The sequence below is a fragment of the Strigops habroptila genome, chromosome 6, assembly GCF_004027225.2.
Source record: "Strigops habroptila isolate Jane chromosome 6, bStrHab1.2.pri, whole genome shotgun sequence".
In the NCBI taxonomy this organism is placed as follows: Eukaryota; Metazoa; Chordata; class Aves; order Psittaciformes; family Psittacidae; genus Strigops; species Strigops habroptila.
The window spans coordinates 70,556,815-70,565,722 of record NC_044282.2 but is presented as its reverse complement, the minus strand read 5'-3'; the positions used below and the strand labels follow the sequence as shown (position 1 = coordinate 70,565,722).

General features: G+C 45.2%; 1 protein-coding gene across 5 annotated transcripts in view; it reads left to right on the top strand.

The window, feature by feature from the left end:
• The first annotated feature begins 1,267 nt into the window (after positions 1–1,267).
• The window catches only part of PLCB4 (phospholipase C beta 4), a 197,205-nt gene continuing 189,564 nt past the window's right edge, over positions 1,268–8,908 (top strand). For 4 of the 5 annotated variants that reach the window (XM_030490897.2, XM_030490895.2, XM_030490896.2 and 1 more), the window contains exon 1: positions 1,268–1,618. The gene's annotated coding sequence lies outside the window, so the exon portion shown is untranslated. The remainder of the gene's footprint in view (positions 1,619–8,908) is intronic. The other variant, XM_030490892.1, reaches the window with a different exon arrangement.

The window sequence follows — 8,908 nt, the reverse complement described above, 5'->3', positions numbered from 1 at the left end:
CTTAAGATAATACTTACCTCAATTACAGAACCCCCTCGGTCTGTAAGTCTGCCGTGCTGACAGGCTGTCCCTGAAACCATGCGTCATCGTTGCTGTTGTTCTCAGTCACCCCTTTGCTTACTTCTCCATGGCAGCTCCAGGAACACAGTGTCAGCTCTTGAAGGCAGAGTCATTTTTATCACATCCTGGTACAGCACTTGGCACCAGATAGGCAGGGGAGGCCTTCTTCCAAGCTGCATTTTTACAGTTTATGGTATAGGATGGTATAGCACAAGCTCTGGCCACTGCATTGGCAGATGGAATAGTTCGTGGCAATGCAACACCTTCATTGTGACTGTAGCAAAACTAGTTTAGGTTTTCCTCCACAGCTCACCCCAGGTAACTTCTTCAGCTTTAGTGTGCTGAGTTCCTGAGTGCTGCCACCAGCTCTCGGTGCAAGCGTCCCTTCAGGGTGGCCAGGCATCAGGCCACAGTGGCCATCCTCTAAGTTCAGTAATGAAGTCCAGGATGGTAGGCAGGGAAACCTGCTCCTGCTCTTTGTTTTTGTGGGTGTTTTATGTTTTATCCTTGACACAGACGAAAACACTCCTTGTAAAATTGTGAGGAGAGAGTGAGAACTGAGATCAGCCACATGACAGCAGAGAAGCACACGGTGTTCCATGGGCAATCCATGGCAGTGGTTTGCAGCTAGTCATGAGCTGCAGAAGGGCTGCTCGGAGGATACTGGGAGAGGGAATCCTGCACTCCTGCCTGCGGGCCCTGCTTAGCTTGCTTGCCCAGCACCGAGCCTCTACATTTCACCTCACATAAACCTCAAGGCGTCCAACAGTAATTTTGACACAAAAACCTGTGAGAGTTTGGCAACCCTCCAGCGGCCTCTGAAACACCTTTCTCTTCAGCTCTGTGTTGCTGCACTGAAACCCGCAAGCCTGCCGGAGCAGAGGGGGATTTCCTCTCGCCCCTTCAGCCGCCCTTTAAATACATGTAGTAAATACAGGCACGCCGGCGCAGGCATCCCCACGGAACACCGCCTGCGCGGTCCGTATGTGTGTACATACAGCCATGTGTAGAGCGGTGCGCTACGTGCGTGCACACGCGGTTGTGCTGCGGTGCGGTGCGACCGCGCTGCTCCCGCGGCCGCGCAGGCGGAGCTCCGCGCCCGCGGCCCCGCCGCCCACTTGCCATGCGCTGCCCGCGGCCCTGCGCGGCGGGGGGAAGGCGGGTGCCCGCGGCCGGTAGAGGCGGGGGGATCGCGGCACAGCACGGCCCGCCCAGCCCAGGCGGCGGCTGAGGCGGCTGTGGTGGTGGCGGCGGCGGAGGGGTTTCCCCCTTTCCTGCCGCGTTCCTCCGCGCTGCGGGGGTTGAGGCGGGCGCGGCGACGGGGCTGCCGGGGCGGGGGAGGAGAAGGGAGGGAGAGGAAGGAGGAGCCGGTGCCGCTGTGAGGCGGGCGGGTTGCTCTCACACAGGCACACACACACACACACACAAGCAGAGTGTGCGGAGGAGGAGGAGGAAGGAGGAGAAGGAGGAGGTCGTCGCCTCGGCGCAGCCCCGGCACCCTGCGCAGCGCGGCGGGGCCGGCGGCGCTCGCCCTTGCCTTCCCGCTCTGGCGGCTGAGGTAAGGCGCGCGCGGCGACCGTTGGGGGCGACCGTTGTTGGGGGGGGGGGGCGGCCTCCGAGTCCCGTCGGTAGCATCGCGTCCTTCAGGGACCGGCTAAGGCGCTGCCCGTCCCTCCCGGCTCCCCGGGCCGTCACCTTGGGCTCCCCGCGCCGCCCCGGGGCAGCCGCCGGGCAGCTCTGCCGGCTCCGGCCCCGGCCTCGGCGCACCGGCCTCAGCGGGGATGGACTGCCGGTATGTCTCTGTGTGTGTGAGAGAGAGAGATTTCGTATGTATACGTGTATATATGTGTGTTTTATATGTACGTATACGTGTGTGAGTGGTGATTGAGTTATTCTTCTCATCTTCACTGCCAGCTGTGCAGCTCGCTGTAGTTTCGGAGTGTATCCGGATTTTGTCAGTGCTGGGCAGTGTGACAAATGTTTCTGTGTAGTTTAAGTATAACTTTCTTGTGGTGATTTTCCTCTTTTTTCCTTTTTTTTTTTTTTTTTCTCTTTTCATTTTCTCTTTTTCTTACTTTTTCCTCGGGGAAAGGAAGGCTCCCCTTGGAAGGTGTATTTGTTTTCTCTCAGATGTATTGAAAGGTCTCTGGTGGTGCAAGTGCTTGTGCTGCCTCGGTGTGCGTGTAACTTACACAGATCTTTTTAATCAGTGTTAATTTTCAAAGCAAGGTGCAAACCCAGTGTTTCTATTTGGCCAGCAAGGCTGTGCACCGTATTTGATGCGCGACTTTGAATTGTGTGCCGTCAGACACCTGTTACTTAATGCTGTTTATCCTTTCCAGTTACAGTTATCCAGCCTTGGTCATCTTTTTTCTGAATATCTGAAAATAAATGACAAATATCGCTTTTTGCTGGCATCTAGTAGAAACCCAGGAATCTAATGCATTTGTGAGGTCTGTAATGTGTGTTTGTTAGGTAATACTTTGTCAAAAGGAGGTAATTTTGGAAAGTTATAGAATAATCTTCATCTCTGGGGGAGTTTATATAATGTTAAAGTGTCCGTGGGGATGCATCTGTAAGAAAGGCGGCAGTAAGGGCTACACAAAATCAACTATAAATCCGCAGTAAAGCGTGCATCATGTTCTCTTCATAGGTAAATAATGTTTCGCTGTGTTTTCCCAAACTTCACTTGATGTTGCACTGTGGAATTTTCAGTTTAATAACTGGAGTTAATTGGGATCCTAGAGAAAATGTCGCATTTCTGATTCCGCAGGAGGATGGAGCAGATTCTTTCGTAACACATTTGTGTTGGTGGTTGTATTCTGTAGTTGGGTTGAGCAGTTTCAGCAAGCTAATGATACTACTCTCTTCAGGTTATTTTCTCTTAACTTCTGAGAGCGTGGTGTTGACAGTAGTTGCAGACTTTTTCTGGATCAAGCCTACCTCATATGGCTGCGTACCACAAATAATTATTGTTATATGGAGCTGAGCAATTTCTATTATACAGAGACAGTTTCTAAATGCGAGTTGGGAACACATTTATTCCTCTCTGCAGCTGATAACTTTGTAAAGTAATTAAAAATAAATTGCACTTTTCAGGGATGAGGATTCTCTTCCACAACTGTTAATAGCAGTGTGCCTTCAAATGTCAGTTTTGACTCATCTCTTGATGATACCAGTGAAAACCAGGTATTAATATGAAAGTCAAACCTCTGGGGAAAATATAACTGCATGTAGCTGTCAAAATAAAATTTTAAGATCTGATTTGATTGCTGGATGTGGATACGTACTTGGTAGAGTAACAATGCCTTGTATTTTATAGACACACACCCACGCACAGGAGCTTTGTTCTAAAACAGTATTTTCTGTCATGAATTTATGCATAACCTACACTCTGCTTTTTCTTAGCATGCAGGGAAGAAAGAACCTTGAGAGGGAAGAGAGAAAGACCAAAAGGGGGAGGAGAGAGTATTCGTATCGGTTTCCCTTACTGACAGAGGAAATACCTCAGTTACATGTTGCCCAGAACCACTGGTTGTGTTCTGCTTTCACCTTTTCTAAAATAAAGGCGAGTTGTTTGGGTTTGATATATGCTGCTGACTTCTGTTGCAGACTTTAGCCATTCATTCCAGTAATATCTGGCTGTGATGATGATCTTTGGGCTATACTGTGAGTCTGTCAAGTACTTACTACAGCTTTGTAGGGACTGGTGGCTTTATTTTCACCAGGTTTACATATACTGTGTTGAAAACTTGCAGGGGTATAACTTCCATGCCTTCTGAGATGACTTACTTTGTATTTTTAATTTTTTAACTTGTCATTTCTGTGGTCTGCTTGCATTGTTCAGTGGTTTTACTTCCCATGGTGTTTCCTTCCTGTTCGTAATTTGCCGAAAACTGAAGTCTGAAACTTAAGCTCTCCTTAATATTTTCCTTAAAACAGAATTAATCCCTTTTCCAGGAGAAAGGGACAGAGGAATACTTACCAGAATTTTAAAAATGAGAACAAAACCTCAATGCAGGCATCTTACCTCAGAGTGACTAGTTATGAAAGTCGATACCTCATCGATTTTGGAGAAGCCAGAAGGCTGGTTTCCTCTGTAGTTTCAATCATCTGTCCCATTAGATTTGGGGAATTGTTGTAAATTGGTTTAGAAGTGAATTTTTTCCAAATCGTAAAATCTCTGGTTGGTTGTAAGTGGAAATCATTATTAAAGGTTGCATAAGTGTTATTTGCAGGATGGCTAATCAGTAGCTTGGGCTTAGTTCCATTCCCTAATAAATAGATGCATTGTGCTACTTCAAGAATTGCAAAATTGATGGCTTGAGTAGATTTACTAATTTTGCAAGATCCGTAAGACATCCAGTTTCGGGAATACTCTTTGATGTCTGCAGAAGTTGCACACAGTGGAGATCTTTATGATCCAGACTGTTAATTCTTCAAAAGTTTCTTGATTTATACTGTTTAGGACCTCTTACTCTTATGAAAGATGCATGTGTAACACCACATCAAAATTACCTAAGTGTGTGCATCAAAGGCTCTGAAACATTTCCTTCAGCAGGACTCTGTGAGAGCAGGCTTTGTGCTCCTCTTGCTGCTTCAGGAAGAGTATGTGAGGACTCGGCTTTGTCATGTGATGTTTGGACTTTGTATTTCCAAAGATCTGACCTCTGCAGGGTTTGAGTATAGGGGATGGCAGTGGTATAAATACTGCAAATACTGTGCTTTGCCATTAGCTGCCCTGCTTTGCTTATGTTCTTGCCCTGTAAGCACTAAGCTATGCAAATCCGTCTTGTTGGTCCTTGCCCATCTTCTTATGGTAGTGGTTTCTGGAAGTTTTGTATATGGATAAAGAGGCTTGTGAAACTGTGGAAGGCAGCAGATTCCCAGCCATTCATTCAGTAATTAATCATGCCGAGTAACTTCAATGTTCCAGAAAGACACGGTGTTGTATCTTGAGTGCCTAGAACAGGGCGCCACAACATGGGGAATAGTATCAGAACAGCCCTTTTGCAGCTGTCCTCACAGTGCTGACTCCAGGACTCTCTAGTTTTCAGGACAAGATGCTCCCAAGCGGCTGATGTGAGGCACAGAAATAGATGGTGCAGCACAATTCTGGCTTTCGAGATTCCTCTCTGACAGACTTCTGGATGACGAGTTGTTGATCTTTTCCCTGTGAGGTTGTCATTGCTGAGATCTTGGAGAAAAATCACTGATTACATCCCTCCTTTTTCGGGAGCTTATAGAAGTTAGTGAAGTGCTGTGCTGTGTTTTCTTTTGTCAATTTGGCTATCAGGTTGTTGTAGGTATCATCCACTGAGTGCTAAACTCATTAAAGCTCTACTTGCACAACCGCAAAAGAGTTTTGATTTTTGAACAAGAACAAAACAAAACTCTTTCTTTCTCCTGAAGAGCCTAGCCGCACTGTTCTCTTTGCCTTGTTGACTAGGCTTGGATGAGTGATATTTGTGAATGGTTGTAACATTCTGTTTCACCTTTGGAGTTTAAGAAGCACTGGTCAGTCTTCCTGTGGGGGGAACCTGTTCCTGGGAAGCAGTGCAGGTGTCACTGAAAGGTTAGGGTGCCTTGGTGTGGTGTATCTGCTCATGAAAAGGGAGAAATACAAACTTGCCAGCTTTTGAGGCTGTGTGCCTTTTTCCTGGTTTAGGTTTCTGTGGCGGGTGGGGCTATTTGATCTCTTTATGGCTTCCCATTCTTTTCCATTGCCAGTTAATGGTGTTGAGCTTGGCCTTGATCCTGTCCCACCAAAGGCTGATAACTGGTCATGGGACAGGCAGTATAGATGACAAAGACCATAGATAGGGTTTGGCGCCGTCTCGCTTGTCCTCCCCTATTTAATGACCAACTCACTTAATGAGTAGGTGTATCCATAGTCTGTCTTTCTGCAACAGCTGCATGCTCTCTGATAGAAAATCTATTCCATAACCAGTAAGTGCTCCTAGTTCCTGATGTTGTCTCTTATCTATCTTTTTATAATAGCACGTGATCAAAACTTCAGTTAAGTAGGTGAGTGGCAGCTGTCATACACCTGAAGTTAGGGCCATTTTATATGGAAGCTGTTATTGTGACTGTTCAGATTGAATACATTGTTCCATTGTTCTCTTCAGATGTTGTACTGCTAGATCATTTACTTGAAAAGTTTTAATCTAGGCTGGTGTTTGTATTCTGTTGGTTTTGTGTGTAATATCATCTGAAAATGAGATTAAAAATTACAGGTGTTGTCCACCTATCAAATAGTTACATAAAAGCACTTTATACCTGCAGTTGGTCTAGCAGTATGCCATCAGAGAGAATATACAGTCAACTTCAGAAATGTTTGTGTGCATTTTGGTAAGGAGGAAATGGGTATAAAAAAGGTATTAAAGAGCAAGCTGTTTATTCTTGAAGTTATAGATAAATTTCCTTTTCTAACAATTTCTGTATTCAACCTGAGCACCCATACTCCTGCAGATGGGAAGCAAATGGTCAGAAAGTTAGTGACTAATGAAGGGGGCAAAAAGAATAAGGATTTGAAAGGTTAATAAGAAGCATCTCTTGGATTGCAGTGATGTAGAGTTTTCGGGATCCTGTGAGCAGTGTGATGTTGTGTAAAATAGCAAATAATAAGGAAGCTCTATGAGATTGAAGCTATAGTTTTGAACAAAATAGGTTGGATGAAGTAGCAAAGTGTAACAAAGTGGTGATTTTTCCTCCTCAATCTTTTAGGTCATTCCAAAACTTTATAGGGTTTTCTATTCCTGTTCTCCTCCTCCTTAAACAGGCTTATTTCCCATGGCTGAAATTGCCATGTCTCTCACATTTGCTTTTTGGTTTTCCTTCCTAAGCTTGTGGAGATGTTGATTATTGATGTTGATGTATGTGCTATACTTGTTGCATGTACAGATCTTTACTCTCCTCTTAGCTGAGGCTGTGTTCTAGGTACAGGATGCTTGCCTCTGTCTCTGGTGTTAGACATCTGTGCTGCAGCTGCTAAAAGGAAACCTAGGGAGGAAAGGAACTGATAGCTGTAGCAAGAGCCTGTTTGTTTTGAAATACACAAATTAGGATATAAGTACTTAAAAAAAAACCCCACTAAACAACAAAAAACCCCATGCAAAACAAAAAACCAACCAAAAAACCCCCAAAACCCAAACAATATTGATACCTTCATGCAAGTTGCCTTTTTTTTTTTTTTTTTGTAAATGTGATGGTAAGGATGTGTTACTCTAAATTCTTACAGAATTCCTCTCTCAAAAGAGTGGGTGGAAATGGAGGATGAATGCTTTATTGGGAAGTAGGAAATAGAGCCATGGGGTGGTTATCCTGCCTGGCCTAGCATGATTTATTAAAGCAAACAGAAGTGGTATAATGTTTTCTATGAAGGACTGTGTTCAGGGGAGGTAAAGCACTTTTGAAGAAGGAGGGGAGAGATGGGGTGAGAGGCTGTTAAATTTGCAGCAGGTTTGTTTGCAGAGATGACAGTGAGGCATAACTCTGTTAAAGCAGAGGCTGGGTGGCACGGTGGGGTGATGAAATGGACTGTTTATTGCTCTTAAACCTTAACTGGAAGGCAGATAGAGGTGGTTGGAAGATTTGATGTGTTGGTTTGTTGTTTGGGGTTTTCTTAGATCTTGAGGATTAGTGCAGATTAATTGGGTGCTCTGGTGGATTTGGAGAGCTGTACTGCATGTCTGACATCAGCAAAGAACAGACTGAGTAATTATTGCTTTCTGCTCTTTCAGTCTGTGTTACATGTGTACTGCTTCCTTAGCAAAATATGCTTAGGAGTAATTGTCATACATTAGATGACAAGGGAAGATGAAATGTGATTGCAGGTGTATTGGAGCAGATTGCAAATTAGGTGCTGCAGTCTGGCATAAGAGCTGTTAGTTGCAGGTAATGTGAATACTTTGGCGCTGCTGCTCAGCTTGTAATTTTCACATTGGAAATCTGTATCTGCGCGTGCTGCGGGTGCAGGGAAGCTCTTGGAAATTCCCCTCAGCGTGTCTGCCATCCCTCACATGATGTGCTTATCTGCTTTGATTGGAGAATTCCCAGGCTGAAGCAGAAGGTGGGGGTTTCTAGAGGCGCGGGGAGAGAGAGGAGGGGGAAGATGTGACCTGGGAGAATAATTGAGGACTCAAATAGGGCAGTCCGAGTGCAGAGGAGATTCAGCTGCTGCTCTTGTGCTGGGGGGTGGTGGTGGTAGCATGTTCTTCCAGGCACAACAGCTGGGGCTGTGAGACCCTGGCAGGCTTTTCTGCTTGCTCTAAGGCTGAATGTCTGCATTTACCCTGGGAAAGGACTGTTGGTCCTGAAATCTTTCTGCTGCAACTGAACTGATTACAGTGATTTATTTTTTATTTTCCAAATCCTTCAAATCTGGCAATATCTGGCAGAGTCTGGCTATTCCTTTTGCTGATGCACTGGTTTTCAGCTATGAAATACATAATGGCTTTTTGTTGACCTGTAACTGTAGCAGGTGGCAGGGAAGAGAAATAATTTCTGAGAAGACCTTGGCCCAGGTCAGAGCAAAACAGACACAGTTTTTAGTTGCACAGGTTGCTGCTCCCCTGTATTCAGATATTGTTGGTATAATTTTGCTAGCCTCAGGCAGACCCTTGTCTACTTGGGTACATCCTAAAGCATTATGTATATTTGGCCCTGTGTGCTTTTTTAAATTCTTTTTACTTTTGTTATTTTTTTTGTCCAGGCTGAGAAAATCCTGGAATCAACGTATATGCCTGGTCTGGCTGACAGGTATTGATAAAATGGTCTCCTTTGAGAGATCTCAGTAAGAGCATGAGGCTAACTAGTAAAAGTCACATAAAAATAGTTTGCAACTGTG